The sequence below is a fragment of the Apis florea genome, unplaced genomic scaffold (assembly GCF_048593485.1).
Source record: "Apis florea isolate Af1SG1 unplaced genomic scaffold, ASM4859348v1 contig_1914_pilon, whole genome shotgun sequence".
Lineage (NCBI taxonomy): Eukaryota > Metazoa > Arthropoda > Insecta > Hymenoptera > Apidae > Apis > Apis florea.
The window spans coordinates 780,028-797,310 of NW_028256504.1; the positions used below are offsets into that span (position 1 = coordinate 780,028).

General features: G+C 31.6%; 1 protein-coding gene across 3 annotated transcripts in view; it reads right to left on the reverse strand.

Annotated features, from left to right (window-relative positions):
* Window positions 1–17,283, reverse strand: part of LOC100871146 (uncharacterized) — a 54,695-nt gene that overhangs the window by 29,216 nt on the left and 8,196 nt on the right. For all 3 annotated transcript variants that reach the window (XM_012486598.3, XM_086914080.1, XM_086914076.1), the window contains exon 2: window positions 1,756–1,825. The gene's annotated coding sequence lies outside the window, so the exon portion shown is untranslated. The remainder of the gene's footprint in view (window positions 1–1,755; window positions 1,826–17,283) is intronic.

Below are 17,283 nucleotides of genomic sequence, written 5' to 3' on the forward strand. Positions count from 1 at the left end.
ACCAATTGGAACTAATTACACCATCAGTCGTGAGTTTTGTATCCGTTAACGCTTCAATGATCTCTATGAAACGCTTTCTTTTCCCTAACGGATCGACATCGGTGGTATATAACTGTACAAATGGCGGGAATACTACAGGCACATTTGCTTTTGTATTGTTGTCGAGTGATAAATCAAAATTTTCAAACGAATAACGTGGAAAAAGGTGAATCAAACGGTTCTTCGGTCGATCAAGTCGTTTTTCACATTTACCGGCATGTTTTTTTGAAACGAGTTTAAGCGATTCTTGAACGTTTGGATTTTCAAGGGAAGGGACAGGTATGGATCAAACATAGGGGAAAGAAAAGAGACGATCTCAGAAACCGTGACGGGAATCTAAGACGTTAGATCATCACGCTTGACCACATTGGATCCCGTTCACGTTCAAAGGATGCGGTGAGGAAGGATATCGTGACTCACCCGATTGTCTCTTGTCACTTTAGATTTCTATATCATGTATTCCCTGTAATCATCTTTTCTCGTGTTCGTCTCTCGAATTAATTCGAACGACAAACAGAGCACAATAATTTTGCCAACTAATATTATTAGCAATTCGATAACAAATTACAGGTTATAGGTTATAAATTTCTTTCTTGAATTTTGCGGTCGGAAAACTTGTCAATCTACTTTTAAAATCCCACTTATATCGATAATTTTAACTTACAACTCGTAAAATTTCACTAATAACATTGATTTAATCGCAAAAGGTCTAGATATTTAATAAAAAGCGAAAACGTCGAAAGTGTCATCACGAGCACAGTATATGTAACTAAATATTCGATTATTTTCGTAACGCTGTTTCACAATAAGCCGGAGAGAATAGAAAAAGTAGAAGGATAATGGATGGACGAAAAGAATGGAAGAAAAACATCAAACACGGAAAAGAGGCAAATACCTATCGAATGAAACGGTTAACGTGCAACTGATCGGAAGAACGTCGCGGTAAAATCTACGACCTACGACGACCAACCGAAAGGTTATGGGAGGTATGGCCGATCACGGACCAAACTCTGCGCTTCGTTCAAACTTTACCCCCACTCTCTTTCGTTCGGTTACGTCATCATGCAATAGGCTCTCTCTCGTCTATATCGGACCAGGCGCCAGCGTTTTATTTCTCCTATATCGACTAGCTGTTCCGCCCGCGCGGTTTGCTAGCAGCTTGCAAGTCGTTCTTGTTTCATCTTTGCCTACGATGCGCTCAAAGGTTTAGTAATTCCATCTGAATACGCGTTGTGCATACAAATACCAACGCTTTCAAACATTTATATTCGTGAATGTACACTGTTTTCTACGAGTATTAGAATATCTGATATTTGGTTGTAATTATGATTAAATTCAATCGATTATATATATATTTGGTTAGATTCATATATCCTTATAATCACTATTAAGAATCTGAATTTAGTAGAGAGGAAAAAAAAAAAATGATACGGATGTCGATAATTGAATTTAATATTATATCCTTGTTCGAATTATTTTTAAAATTTTACTATTGTTCTTCCTTATATATTCCTTCATTAACGAAAAGTTTTTTGCAGTCGAATTTTGATATCGATGAATAATCAAATAATAAAATCAATATATTAATAACGATATTATTCAATTGAACATAATTGGCTCGATGTATTCGAGCAATTGGGGCACGATTAATAGGAAAATATACGTATTCGTGAACAGGTATGTTGAAAAGTACCATTTCATTCTTGAAATACTTACTCTGGTACCAAGGAGCTTTCGAGATGGCGGTTTCCAAAAGATTCGCGTGGTGGACTGGCATTTGGATTATCTGCAACACAAACGCGACATTCAGAGTATAGAATTTCATCGAGAAGTTTATTTCAAAGCTCGAATTAAAAAAAAAAAATACGAAAATGATATCGAGATTTAGAATTATGCATAAATTTAAATTTTTTATAAATTCGACATTGAACAATTAAAAGTGAAAATTATTATTACCAATTCAATAATCAATCTAATCTAATCCATGAGAATTGTTCTTCGAAAATTATTTTTCGAACAAATTGAACTCTTAGACAATTATTGTCAAAGCGTACATCTCCCAGTGTCTCTCTTCCGGAAAATAACTTTCGAGAATGAAAATTATTCTTGGACGGTCACTTTCACTTTCTAACCTAACAATCTAATCAATAAAACAACGATAAAAAAGGAACAATAAAGAAAAATGTCAAAATCTCGAGAATTGTTCTTGTTTACGCTTTATTCTCTGCTAACGGCTCTTGACAATTTTTTTTATACTTTTTCCAAATCTTTTCAACCAGCGATTCAAAAGATTCTCGAAAAATTCCACTAGGGAATTCGTTTCGTAGAAGTAAAAACACTGGAGAGAATTTCGCTCCAACACAAATGTGGATACTTCGTGAGATTTTCGACTATGCAAAGTTCAATCCTGGGCATCGTACTTTTTTTCAATAAGTAATAGAGGCGCGGAGCGAAAACGATCTCGCCGAGGTTGAATAGACACCTGTTTTCGCAGACAGGTGACACAAACACGTATGCAAAACGCGTGAGAACCTAGGGGGCAATGACTCCTAGAATAGCGCCGACAGACGAATGTCGACATCGAATAGAGCCTTCCTCGACGTCTTGAAAAAAGTACCTTCGACCGTCTGCCCGAGCCCTCCCGCTTGAGATTTACACGGACTTGTCTACTCGGCAGACAAACCCTCCGGAGAAAGGTACTAATTTTGTGATGCGTTTTCCAACTCCCACGCCTCGCCGTCCTTTTTCTATTATATCACTCCAGTGTACGTAATCTTCGTTGAAAGTGCATGTCCTGTACACAGATCCCTTCGTGAAATCGAGTGTGGACAGGATTCTATCATATATATTTGATTAATCTATCATGAATAGCACACAAGTGACATGAATGCAAATTGGAAATGTTTATGATATGAATGTTTTTAAGAACGAACGAATGGAATCATTCGATTAATCATCGATTAATAAAGGTATGTACGCTTTTTTACGATTTTATAATTTTCAATATCGACTGTGATAATTTGTAAAATATTTAGTAGCATCTTCTTATATCGTTTTTTTGAACATTAATATAACCATTGTCGATAAGCTTGCAGCAAAACAAGTGTAAGCACAAATGAGATTACGTATACACTTACATGTAGATGTAATTACATTTTTAACATACGATTGAGTCGGGTGTCATGCATCGTGAATAACGGCTCAATGTAGTTCGGCGCATCGAGGCAGTAAATTGACTAAATTTGCATGACCCGCTATTCACGGGCATCATCGTTTTACGACGCACCAACGATTGCACTGACGCTCTCCTTTCGAGCTACGAGGATTGCGCGCGATTCCTCTCGTCACGTCCGCTTTCATCGTAAGCTAAACGATTTAATTGTCGTAAACTGGCAACATTGTCAAAGTAAAAGGCAATTTGCTTTTGTCCGCTAAGAGTGTTGCGCCAACAAAGTATTAAAGTATTATCATCCGCTTTATCGTCGCTTTTTATCTTTCGCTTTTACAAAAAGTGGCCCACGTGCCATCTCTACGCATCAATTCAATGTTCACGTCATTCTAGTAATACTATTTTCTAATAAAAAGTGCTTTTTAAACAGTTTTGTGACATTTCCATATCGCTTCTATGTACTTTATAAATCATCATGCCTCCGATATATATATATTCATTCTTAAACATATATTCTCGCCTATAGTAATAATATAGTAATAGCCTCGCACACGTGTTAAAATCGCGTCATATCTATTAACGAAAGAGATAGATATTTTTGGAATTATCGATATTAAAAGAGAAAAATTATAATATATGTTTATAATAAATAATAAAATATTTTGAGAATACGAAGTAATCACGAGTTACAAACATTTATGAGAATAGAAAAGAAAACATTTGAAAATTGCGCGCTATCTGAGAATTCGTATTGTGGATTTAAGAAAAGTTCGGGTGGGCTCGGGAAAAATCGGGTAAATTCGTGCAGGTAGTATCCGCCACGGAGACTCGAGGCGAATTCTCGAGTAACGCGATATTTGATGTATGATGTAATATTTAACGTGTACAAAAAACTAACCAATCAATTCCATCGGTGTTGACTGTTTGATCTCTAAAAAATGTAAATGCTAATTATATATTTTCATATAAAAATTTGAAACTAAGTAATTCATTTTTTTATTTTGGCTTATGCTTACTTGAGCATGAAATATTCAGTACATATAGTGTTACCTGGCAATCTCAATAAAAAAACATAAAGGCTCGAAGCAATTTTAGAAAATTCAACATTTCTATCGAGGCACTATCATATTACAAACATAATCCGTATTTATTCCATATGATTCATATGAAAATATAGATAATACATCTACATAAAAATTGGCTGCATGAAATTTCGTTAATCCGTGTTAACTCGAACTCGAGTCGACTCGATGAATCGATATGAGCATATGTACGATGCTTACGTAATTGCGAGACACGAATGAAATTGTCGTAAACAAGTACCGTATTTGTTATCCATTAGCAGACATTTTAGACATCTTTTACGTTGTCCACGTTATTTATAAGCCTATTGAAACGCGTACGTATACAATCCTCTTGTCAACCGTGGCTGGTAGTTGAATCTCAAGTTCCATTCACAATGTTGGATTGTAATTAGGATGGCCGGTCATGCGAGAAATTCGCGACAGCTTTTAGATCGGTCATCTATACTAACATGGATCAATTTATAAAACTTGTATCATAAAATAGAAACACGCCAGTAGGGAAAAACGTGACGCTTTAATATAAAAATTTATATATTAGATTATTGTAAATGGAATTAATATGAATTTTTAATATGAGTTTTAATTATATATAATTTTATTAAATTCAATATTTTTATTGGGAAATAATATTTTTAATTGATTATTATCAATAATATTCCGGTTACTATTTTTCTCTTATTCTTTGCTTATATCGAGCCAATTTAAATTTATTACAAATTGATCTTTTCAAAAAATTCTATCAATCTCTATTAAGGGAATATAAAGTCGAATTCCTTTTTATAAATATAGTATATATTTTATAATTGCATATAACGTAACTGCAAAAGTGAAAACTATATTTGGAATCTTTTTGACAACAGCGTTATAATAATTTATTTTTAATTTTTTTTATTTTTAATTTAAGTTTCACAAATATAATTTCGATTATATTTACTTGTTTAATACATCCAATTATTATTATTCATTATAATAAGTAAATATGATCCAAATTATATAAATCACGTTTAACTTTATTTTATTAATAAATCAGAAAAATCTGATTGGTAAAAGTTTCATTAAAAAAAGTCAAAAAATGAAGAAATTGAAAGAAATTCTCTCTTAATCGTTATGTTAATATCGTCTCACCGATATTTTTTTCCAAGTATGTCGACTCTCACTCCTCTTTCACTTTCACTCGTTATGCCTTTTTACGTTCGGCAAAAACATAAATAAACGCAAAGCTTGAAATGTAAAAATCTATATCATTGTTGGACAACTGCGAATCACAAATTCTGAATCTTAATTATAAAATATTTATTGTATTCGTTTTTAATAATAACAATAATAATATTCTTAGAAATTGAAAGAATCGAAAGAATAAATAAAAAGGAATTTTAAAAAAATTTTTTTTTATAAAAACTTCTTCATTTATTCATTCCGAATTTTTTCATTCTTATCATACCATCGTTAAACGAAAGATTCGTCTATAAAAAGATTGTTTTTAACAATCTATTTTATATGAGAAAAGTATATAGGTTTTATATCAAAATTAAAGTATAATTCATCGTACATCTGAATCTACTAGTACAAATTTCAACAAAACTAAAATTAGCATGCAACGAGTATTATTTTTAACACGTTTGCTCATTGAAATTTGAATAACTTTGCATTTGTGAAATCGATCATTTCATCGCGCAACAACAAAATGAACAGACAAGCGTAACGATACATTTAACGCTTACTTTAATTGCATCAAAAGACACGCAACGAAATCACCGAGCATGAAAATTTGTGCATCGCTAATTATTCTTTCTTCGGTGCCTTTCCATTAAACGATCATAATAAAAACGATTGAAAAATGTTTATTTCCGGCCACGAACTTCTAACGTTACATCGTACGAGATTTCCGGTACCGTGACTTCCTGTAACTAACAGTTCCGCCACCTCGCAACTTTGAAGACAATCGTGTGGCACGAGAGAATAAAAATCGATATTATTAAATATAGCTACCTCTACTTATCTGACAGAGAAGTTTGCGTTGAAGAAAACTTGCGAGAGTAAACTTTGAACGTGTGTTACTTTAAAGATGGATGCGTTGGATAATTTGTTCTGTGTAAACAGTATGTTTGAAAAGTATTAACCTTTAAGTACGTACAATGAGATTTATATATTCGATTTTATTCATACATGTAACATGAGTTCAAAAAGCAATCATAAAAAAATTTAGGAAATTAATTCAATTAATCTGTTCTTATTTTCTAATAATAAATCTTGAATTAAATTTGTCAAAACTTTAAACAACTGATACAAATGTAAAACAGTTCAAATGTAAAAAATGTGTTCAGCTAAAAAATGAAAAATTCTTTTACTTTTAATTTTCGCCTCATTTCGTTTTGAAGAATCGATTTTTAAAATTTTTGAACACTTGTAATCGAAACATACTTGACCTCCGTTTAAATCTGCCACTTAAATATATCTTTGTCATTAAGTCTCATGTTTCAAATCATTTCGTTAAGAATAAATTGTGCACGGTGATGCAGGGTGTACAGTTCCTAATATATTAAACACGATGCTTCTCGACATCATGAACGCGAAATAAATGATTCTCACGACTTGTGGGAACTTTGTACATCCGACGGGATTCACTTGCTGTAAATTTAAAACCTTGAAGATCTCCCCGCACTCTTTCTTGAGCCGACGATAAATTTTCGTGACTTCGCTTCTTCTCTCTTCTTTCTCCACAAAATTACGCCCTCTTTTCGTTCTTCAATCTTCTCTTTTCAATGTTTCTCTCTTGCCTCTCTTGTTCATTCTATCTCCACGGCTATTGTTCTTCTACTCCACTTATCGTCATTATCGTTCCGATTACTTTTAATACGATTCAATTCGCTATCATTGTCCATCGATGCGTTTCGAAACCATGCTTTTTTACCGACCGAGCCACCTTCTCTCGGTCTCTAAGGTCGCTAAGAGAGCATCGAAGTATGCTCCTCGTGGAAGAAGACCGAAGAAAAAGGAAGTAAGCTCGAGCCTAGGCTTGTCACGATCACGATCCGGATCGTGATCGTGAGAAGAGGGAAAGGTAACGGAACTCGACCGGTAACATCCGTCCACACGTGTTCATTTCAAAGGTATACGCGTGATCGCGAACTAGGAATAGATTGCTATGTTCCAATAAGATTTGTTATATATTCGACCAATTTAATCGAAATTTTCACACTAATACCAAATGCTGATACTTATCTACGAATAATTTCATTTATGAAATTTTATGGATAAATTTTTTATAATACCAAAAAAAAAAAAAATTGTAACAATTGAATTAAGCCTTGTAAGAATTATTATAATAAACTTAATATTCTATTATATAATTAATTGTTAGAGAATTAACATAAGAGAGAGAATTAATATAATATAATCTATATTTGTACGTTACAAATCCTCGTATAACCGTCGTCTGAATAATATTACCGAATCTGTATATATTACGAGTATATATCATCAAATATATACAATATTTGTGTACAAAAGAAGATTAAGAGAAATAAGATTCATTTCGCGGTCTTTTCGGTGTTTATCCTGTTCTACTGTTCTACTTTAAGACAAGCAGGAAACTTCTCGGTTATAAACTAGCAGAGCTACCAACAAACCGGAGAAAATTAGACGAACGTGGGAAGTTTATGTTTCGATAGAATAGCGCGTAATAATCGGTTGAAATTTCCGTTCGTCATTTTCTTCGTTCTTTTTTCCCCCTTTCCTGGCTCGATCACTCGAATGACCGAGCCGGGCCGAATGTCTCTCATTTCTTTTTTTCATGCTCCACGCATTTCTGTCACGGATATTAACGTAACTGTAGTACCGAGCGAACCGTAATACGAGCACGTTTCTCCTTGTATGCTTAAGAAGTAAGGATCCTCGAGTACGCGTTAAGTCGCCAGGATTACGCGTATCTCTTTGCGAACGCGAATCACGTCTGCGTTCTGGATGCTTGTGCGCGCCTGTGTTTACCTACATTCTGTGCATGTGTTATACAGTTGGATCCAAAAGTATTCGGTTTCTTCTGTATATTTTATGCTTATAATTAGTTCTTTTTTCTTTTTTCTAATTATTTTTTTTTAATTTTGTAAATATCATAATTCATATTTTATACGCTTATAGAGATATATAATAATATTTGGTTCACATATAGTTTGAATAAAAAGTCACATGAAAATAGTGATAATACACTATTGATATATAATTTTTTATTCTTAAACTTTCTTCTTAAACAATTAGATTAGATTATTATAGAAATAATACATATATGATAAATAAAAAATATATATATATATAATATTCGATTAGATTAGTAGATATTAGATTGTAAGTGTTCAAAGATTTAAGAAATAATTTTTCAAACCGAAATACGACAATAATTATAAATAAAAAATATGTAAACATCTCTGAATTATTCATATTATTTTTATTAATTTTTCATTTGTGCGTGAACAATCACCTCTTCCACTCTTTTGGATATTTTTGTTAATTTTTATTTATTTAACTGAAAAATATTTCTATTCTTGATTTTCGTGTCATTTCGCTCAAAAGATCAATTTAAAATTTTTGGATTTATAGCCGAGGATTCTATCTAAATCTATCGAATATCTGTATTTCTATTTATTTTCTGTATGACTTTTTAGAAACAACCAATGTGAGATACTTTTGCGACCAACTGTACGTATGCGTTTGCGCGACAGTTCATTCTGAACATAGATCGGAGAAACGAGTCCTCGGATAATTAGACATCCGATATCGTAGTTGACTCGCTCGATTTTTTATTCTCGCCCTAAGCACCCGAGAGATCGGCCACGTTTGCGTTTCTGCTTTCTTTGCTGCGCTTTCGAAACATATACAAATAGACATGTTGCAATTCTTGATCGTTATATATGTATATTAAAAGTAATGCAATATCTTTTATAATTAGCAACATATATTCCATCATCGTAATCGTAAAATTACTATAAATGATTTTCAGTAACGAGTAACGAGGGGAAAATTGTGTTCAGAATTTATTAATGTACTTATAAATTTTTATTATTATGTCTTTTCACTCTATATAAATGTAACTATCGATCGTTGCATCCGTTGAAGCGCTTATTAATTATTTCGATACAAGGAAGTTTGTCGGGGAGCTCGCTACATTGGATTATGTTATGTTCATTTCCGTATAATGTATAAAAATATATATGTATATATATATATATATATTTCTTTGCGCGTTGATTTGAAGAAATATACCGGATTATTATTTTTAATTAAAATATAAATATAGATAAATTAAATTCTTAGATCACAGCGTCGTAATTAATTTCATTTAATCGTTGTATTTTTTATTTTTAGCCTATATATCTATATTTATATAAAATATAGTAAATAAAAACTTAGATCATTTTATTGATTAATTATTTTGCGTTTCTGATTTGAAATAAATAAATAAAAATAGAATAGAAACGAGTTCAAATGTAACTTCAAGCAATTTTCAAACAATTTTCAAATGATAGTTTCCTATTATATTTGTAATTAATTGTAAGATTAAGTTTCTGTAATATAATTATGCAGATAAAAATTTATAACAATTATTTAATACGCTTATTTAAAATTCACAAATATGTACAACAAATATTTCGTTAAAGAAAATTGATATTTATTTGAAGAAAAAATTTATATTTTTTTATTTAATATTTTCCAATAAAATGATTTTAATTTTTATCATATATTATATTTTATCATTTCTTTAAATAATACAGTTACGTGTAACGTTAAAATTACCTTACACGCGCACAATTTATTCCTCGAATTCTTTGTATCGAAATCGTCCGCGACGTTTTTTTTAACCAGCTGGATTAGCCCGATTTAATCCCGGAAGATTCCGTAAACGCAGCTTTTAAACTGCACTTTTGTCGCGAGACGCACACAGAAACGCGACCCTCGCGCCACCGAGGGAGCCACCCACCATGGACCCTTCATTCTCCCTTGTAGCGAATAAGAGGGAAAAACGATCGCTAATGTACACACATAGAAAGCGATTCGTTAAGGGATACACAACGGACGCCACGAGGCGACTTGACGCGACAAATGCGACGCGACGTCCTGGGACGCGAATTCATTTAATTTAAAAACTTCGTCCACACGCCAAGAGGAATTCTCGTCGTTTACGAAAGAATAACGAGTTTAAATTGTTGTGGAAATACAGATTCGCTAAATTGAAATAAAAGAATACACGGAATAAATCACTTGTGACAATGAAATAAACGAGGTTTTTTATACACTAGATTATTACTAGATTATTACTAGATCGACTTTAAGCAACCTAACCTATACCTGTTAAAACATATTACGATATTTTAACATTTAAGTTTTATTTTAAACCGTATGCTATTACTATTGATTCCTAAACATAGAAAATTATTGAAGAAACATTAATCTTCCATGTATTTTGAAAATACCGTCAAACAGCTATACATTAATACTTTAAAAACAATGCCAAAAGATTCAAAACGACCGATTTCGATTTATTCGTTACAAAAGTGACATAAGTTAAAATATTTACAGTCTTTTAATTAATTTATGTAAAAAAAAAAAAAAAAACGTTTTTGCGTGATAAATTTAGTAAAGTTTATCAATAGCGAAAGATTAATGAAAATTTGATATTTCTATCGAATTTTTTCGAAATGTCGAGATAATTCGAAGAGGAAAATTAAGATAAATCCTCTAAAATCGGTCTGAAATGATTTCACTTATCATAACTAATCCTAATTAAGTCGAGTAATCACGGTCTTACTGCGTTATTAAATAATTCCGGGATTCTACGATATCATCCGTGCACGCGTCCAATAGTAATTTGATAATGCCAACATCTTGGTTATAATACCTTGCACTGGTCACATAGCTTTGAATTTTACAATTGTCCCCTTGGAACGGAACAAGTTGTTATTGTTATCTAATCATTGAATAATTGTAACGATTTTTAATGATTTCTTTTCCAACGAGTCATTATATGACGCACATTAGCGAGCATACAAATAACAAAATGCTTATTTCTAAATTCAATTAATTATTATGTACATTTATAATGTAAAGATTAAAAAAAAAAAAAAAAAAAAAAAGAAACTACAGTTTGTTCTTAGACATTCATGAATTCGTCAGTAAGATAATTACAACAAATACCCATTTTTCGGAATAATATATTTATAGGATTGGAAGTGTTTATTTTATATACGTAAAAATAGAGTTAGGCGAAAAATTTATTACTCACTCGCATGTCCTCCTGGTGTCGAGAAGTAGGAAGAAATCATATCATAAAGAAGTTCTATTTCTTTTTTTTTTTATATATATATATATATATATAAATATATAAACGTTATTATACGATATATTTAAGTCAAAGATTTTCTCTATTTATATTCTCATCGTAGAGATTGGTGATACGCGAAGAAATTATACGTACTTATGATGTTTAATCTCTGAGAGGTTTATCTCCGCGAACGGTGTTAGAAAGCAATTGTGAAATATCCGCACGACCATCGGTGCACTGTACCGTGTCGCGAGGTCGAACCTGTACGGATTCTGGCAGCTGGTTGAGTGCCAGCGCTAACGTCTATGCTTTCCGACGTTGTCCGCTGGCATTATAACCAGGAAGATGCGCTCGACGTCTCTCAGACGTCTCTTTGTCTCTCTCCTGTGTTTTATCTCATGAAAATCGACTCGAGCCTCGTTATCTCAAACTCTTGTCACCTCTTCCAGTTCTTTTAGATGAATGATTCACTTCTTTCATTCTTTTCACTTCCTACTTTCGATCGTCGATCGTGTATCACATCTCTTTGTCAATATAGATATTATATTATTAAATTATAGAGCGATAAGTCGAAGATAATTATGATAATCATATGTATAGTAAATTTTGTGAAAAATTATTAAGTTAATAGTAAATAAAATTATATATCGCGTTAACAGTTTCCAATAAACTGGGTTTGAAAAAAAAAAATAATATTTATTCCGTTATTCTATATTCATAGCTAGCTTTGAGCATACTATATATATATATATGCAAGAAACATGAAATTTAATCTTTATTTTATCTTTGTCGATAAAGAACCACAGTTAGCAAAAAATGAAGAGAAATTAAAAATTCCTAAAGAAATTTGTTATATTAATATTGATGTGAAATTATTCACTTCACCGGGTTTATGAATCTCCCCTTCAATGCATCCGCAAAAAATAGCCAAATACATAACGAATACATATTGACTACAATTTTCTTAATTTTTGGAATTTTTTATTAAAACTTTTATATAATATTCTTGTAAAAATATTTGGATATGCGGTATAAAGGTGCATGCATTTAAATATATCGATAAAAAAAAACAATTTTTTAAATCTGACAAATGTACTATTCGCTTAAAACAATGGTCATTTTTAAATTAAATTCCTTGGTTAGATAAAAATGAGCGAACAAAATGTTTCGCGCGTGCTTGGCATTCATGAACTGTTTTCCCATATAAGAAACAAAAGAAGGGGAAAGCCAAGTAAGAGGGCGTGCAAATCGCGATTATTTCATCGCGAGCTTATATACCACTGTAACAGCATAATGACGCGTACACGCGACATTCTAGCTGACCCTCGTTCACGTAATCAAGCTTTGTAAACTTTTTTTCCCACGATAGTCTACGTTCTATCTCTTTATGGATTTAAACCTTTTTCTCCGCGTTCTTCTTGTTCACGAATTCATCTGAGATGCGATATTTCAATTACGTTATTTATTTCTTTCGAAACGAATGCATCGTAAAATGTTTACAATAGCTTTGATGTTATTCGTAATTTTGTAAAATAAAATGCAGGTAAAATATATTTTAAAAGTTTTAAAATTTAAAACTAGGAAAAATTCGGGATTGAAACTTTACAATTATCCAACAGTAGAAGTATTCATTTATACTTCTAGCAGCTTGATCGGAGGTCGAAGTTTGTTTACATTTTTTGTCGAACATAGAAAGAGACAACGAGTGAAAGATAAAGAATCGAAGTCTTCGAGGAAAACATAAGCGAGACCAATATAAACGCAATAGTAAAATCTTTTTATTTTTCATGAAATTTTTATTAACGTTTATGAAGTTTTTTTAATTAAAATTATTTGAATAGTATTATATCATCATAATTTTAATAAATATAAATTTAATTTTTTTTCTTATCTATTAAACATGATTGAAATTACTAAATAAAATCTTATTTAAGATTATTATTAAGAAAAAAAAGAAATATAAAATTTTACATGTACAATTTTAATTTCTGCATTAATATTGAACTGCGCGATATGGATTCTAATAATAGTGAGGCTGAATTTTTTGCAATTATATTATATGTTTCTTTGCAATTACAAAATATCATGATTCGATTAAATCTTTTTTAATTTGTTGATTTTACGTTTGGCCATATCGTTAATTAGATAACAAAAATTAAATTTCAATCTATTTTCATGATTAATTTTTGATCCAGTCATTGTTTTGAAACTAGTATTCTAAAAACGTATTTTCTAGTGTACAGCTTTTACAGATCTCATACTCTCAGAATACATCATTTATAGAAACTGGAATAATGGAATTATTTCAATTATTCGATATTTTTGTGCGAATGAATACAGCAAATGATTAAATATTTGTACATATGTAAAATAACATTTACATATTTTATTCGTTTAATACGCTCCTTTTCGCTGGTATTCGGAAATTTGAATTTGAACAGAATATCTATACGAACAGTGTTTCTCAACTTGTGTGTCCCAACAATTATTTTCATTTGTAATTATTTACGTCGAAATACAATGTATAAAAGTAATTTATAATTAATTAAAGATTCATCATAATCATCATAAGCACATTAAATATCCTACATTCTTTTACAATAAATTTCTAATATTACATTTATAATTATTAATATTTCTCTTAAACTAGTGTAAAAATAAAATATTATATTCACACATAATCAAAAATTTGTAATAACTTTTATATTTTTAATAATTACGTTTTTCAATCATTATAAAATTATGAAACTAATTGCTAATTATTAAAAGAAAATTGTAATTTTAAAAAACCATGTTAGAAAACACGTGATCCGACATTGGATGGAAACATTTGGAATGCGGACAAATTGTTGTTACATAGGTAAGACTCGTCGAATATCCTCAAGAGAGCGTAGGCGCGTTAAGTCAACCGTCGGAATTGGACGGGTCAAGTTGCAACGATGCGCCATGCAGTGAGGTAATCTAATAAACTCATTGTCAGCTGCCGCGAACCTTGCTTCGAAGCTTCTCGCGAAAATCCTTTTCTTATTTAATTAAATAATAGTCTTCTTTTTCTTGGCTAATACGTAATCGCAAATTATTCGCAAAGAAGCTTTTTTTTTCTTCAACCTATCAGTTTCGAAAATATTTTTCTGCGAAAATATTTTGTCGAAAAACAATTTTTTTTAGATTATAATTTTAGATTATAATACGAGTGACAAATGAGTCATTCTTACGAATTGAATTTTTCTTTTTTATTTTTTAAAATTTATTTATATTTCGATCGCTCATTTATTTAATTTTAAAACTTACTTTCTTCTAATATGCTAATTCCGAAATATTTTTTTTCTTCTCAATCTCATCTCTGAAAAATGTTTTTCTTTTCCAAAATATATCGCAGTACGAGTTATAAGTGACTTAAACATATTATTCAAGAATCAATCGAGCGAATATAAAAGTAATAATAATAATCTTCGAAATTAAATTATTTTGATAATAAATTATATATATTTTTACGCGTATAATTCAATGTCTCGAAACGATGATTGCCGAAAGGATTAATTAATTAATCGAAGAGGAACGTGCCCGGAATGCGCAAGATATTACGCTACGATATTGTTTTGAACGTTACGCGTGGTGTACGATCATTCAGATGTAAACTGACGCGTATTCGACGTATCGTGTTGTCTCGTGTCTCATGACAGCTGTTGTACGTGAACCGTGTCTAGAAGCAAACTTGTGCGTTGTGTGTAATATGCGTTACGTGGATACGATACGATATGGAAGATGCGTAAGCACAGCATGACTCATCCTGATAGCAACGTATAACGGAAAATAGAAAGTATACACGCCCATTCACAAATTGGCGGGAAAGAAAGTTTGAAAAACAATTACGAGTATTAACAGGGGGAGGGGGGATATGTAAGTAAGCACGGTGCATTGATAATGGGCTGAGGGAACAAATTGTAGGTTATGCTCGAAAAAGAAAGGGGGAACGAATGATGGAGAATAACTTTGGTTATTGACAACGAAAAAAAAAGTACGATCGACTATAAGAAATAATCATGGATGTCATAAATAAAAAATCGGATGCGACCCTTCGAAAAACGAATACAGAGATTAAATTCAACTTAAATTTATTGAATTATTCCCACGATTATATATTTCTTTTTATCTTGTTGTATTTATTAGTTATATCTGTTATCCCATTTCGTTGAAATTCGGGGTTAATTCTTGAAAGAAAAAAAAAAACGTCGCCCTATTCGTTTATTTGTTGCATTCAACGATCGAATACCAAGCTTGAGATTCAATTTGATCGAATACACGTGTACAACAGATTTTGCGAAGATTTTGCACGAAAGAATTCGTTGCGTGTTTGTGAAACGAAATTGGTTAAGAAGCAATGGGCACGAAGAATTCGATGTTTCCAGGAAGCTGCGCGAGAGGCGAAGTTATTTCGATCCAGCTGCAAACGTGGGTCAGCGCACCGGGACAATTTTCTAAACGCTTTGGACCATTCCACGTATCCTCGTTAAACTGTATATTTATTGGAAATCTCCTTTGATAACGCAAGAACGGAATAATCGTAAAAATTAAAGATTTATTTTAAAGTCGAAAGAACGTTCGATTCGAAGATCGTTCGATAACAAAATATTTGGAATAATTCCTTTTTTTCCTTTTTTTTTTCTTCAAAAACAACTGAGAAAAATATGATCGACGATTGATCGTCGACTGTTGGGTTTAACGTGATAACGAAAGATGGAGAAAAAAAAAAAAAAAAAAAAAAAAAGTTTTTTCACTTTCTTAAACGACCAAAACCGTGTTTCCTCGCTTCTTTCATTCAGTCGGTTATATTCACATCATATAACATCGAATTATATATCGATATATCGATATATCGAATAACCGAGTAATATTCCACACGGTTGAGCGATTTAATTCACCTCTCGCCTAATTTACGGTTGCGGAAGCGTACGATACCGCATGCTTCCCATGGCTACAGTTCTATCTATATATCCTAGATGCATCCCCGTTGCAAGAAAAGGGGCGCGAAATCTCTTTGGAATTGTTTCACGCGACAATACGACGCGTCAAGACTTTTTTCCTTTTGAATTCCTAACCTTAAATACATACGGGTGTATAATATGAATTCCTAACCTTAAATAAATTTAGGCACGTATACACATGTAGCGATGAATCGTTAATAATAGTTGAAAATTGAAGCGCTTTACCAATCGTGGTTACTATAACAATAAATCGTAGGAAAATTTTCGAAACGACCGAAAATATATGTGGAGGAAAAGTTTGGTAAGTAAATTTATAGTTGATTGCATTGATCCATTCGTTAAGCAACGTTACACACGAAATATACACATTGAAATATATTGCGATATATAGATATCGATTTCTAGGTTTCATGATGCAAGATGTAACGTGTGTGTATACGTATGTGTGTTTATGTGGACTAACATCGATATGGTAATTGGTATAATAAATATTTTATAGCCGCATAACAGAGCTACGAAAAATTCATCCTCGCTATCTCTTGATATATCGAAGTCCAAATATAATATAGCGTGTGACATGTGTGAGATGATACTAATTTAACAATAATATATTTTTCTTCCTTATTTTTTTCACTATACTTATCAATGTATTTGTGAGATTTTTTCTAATTGAACAATATCAAATACATAATA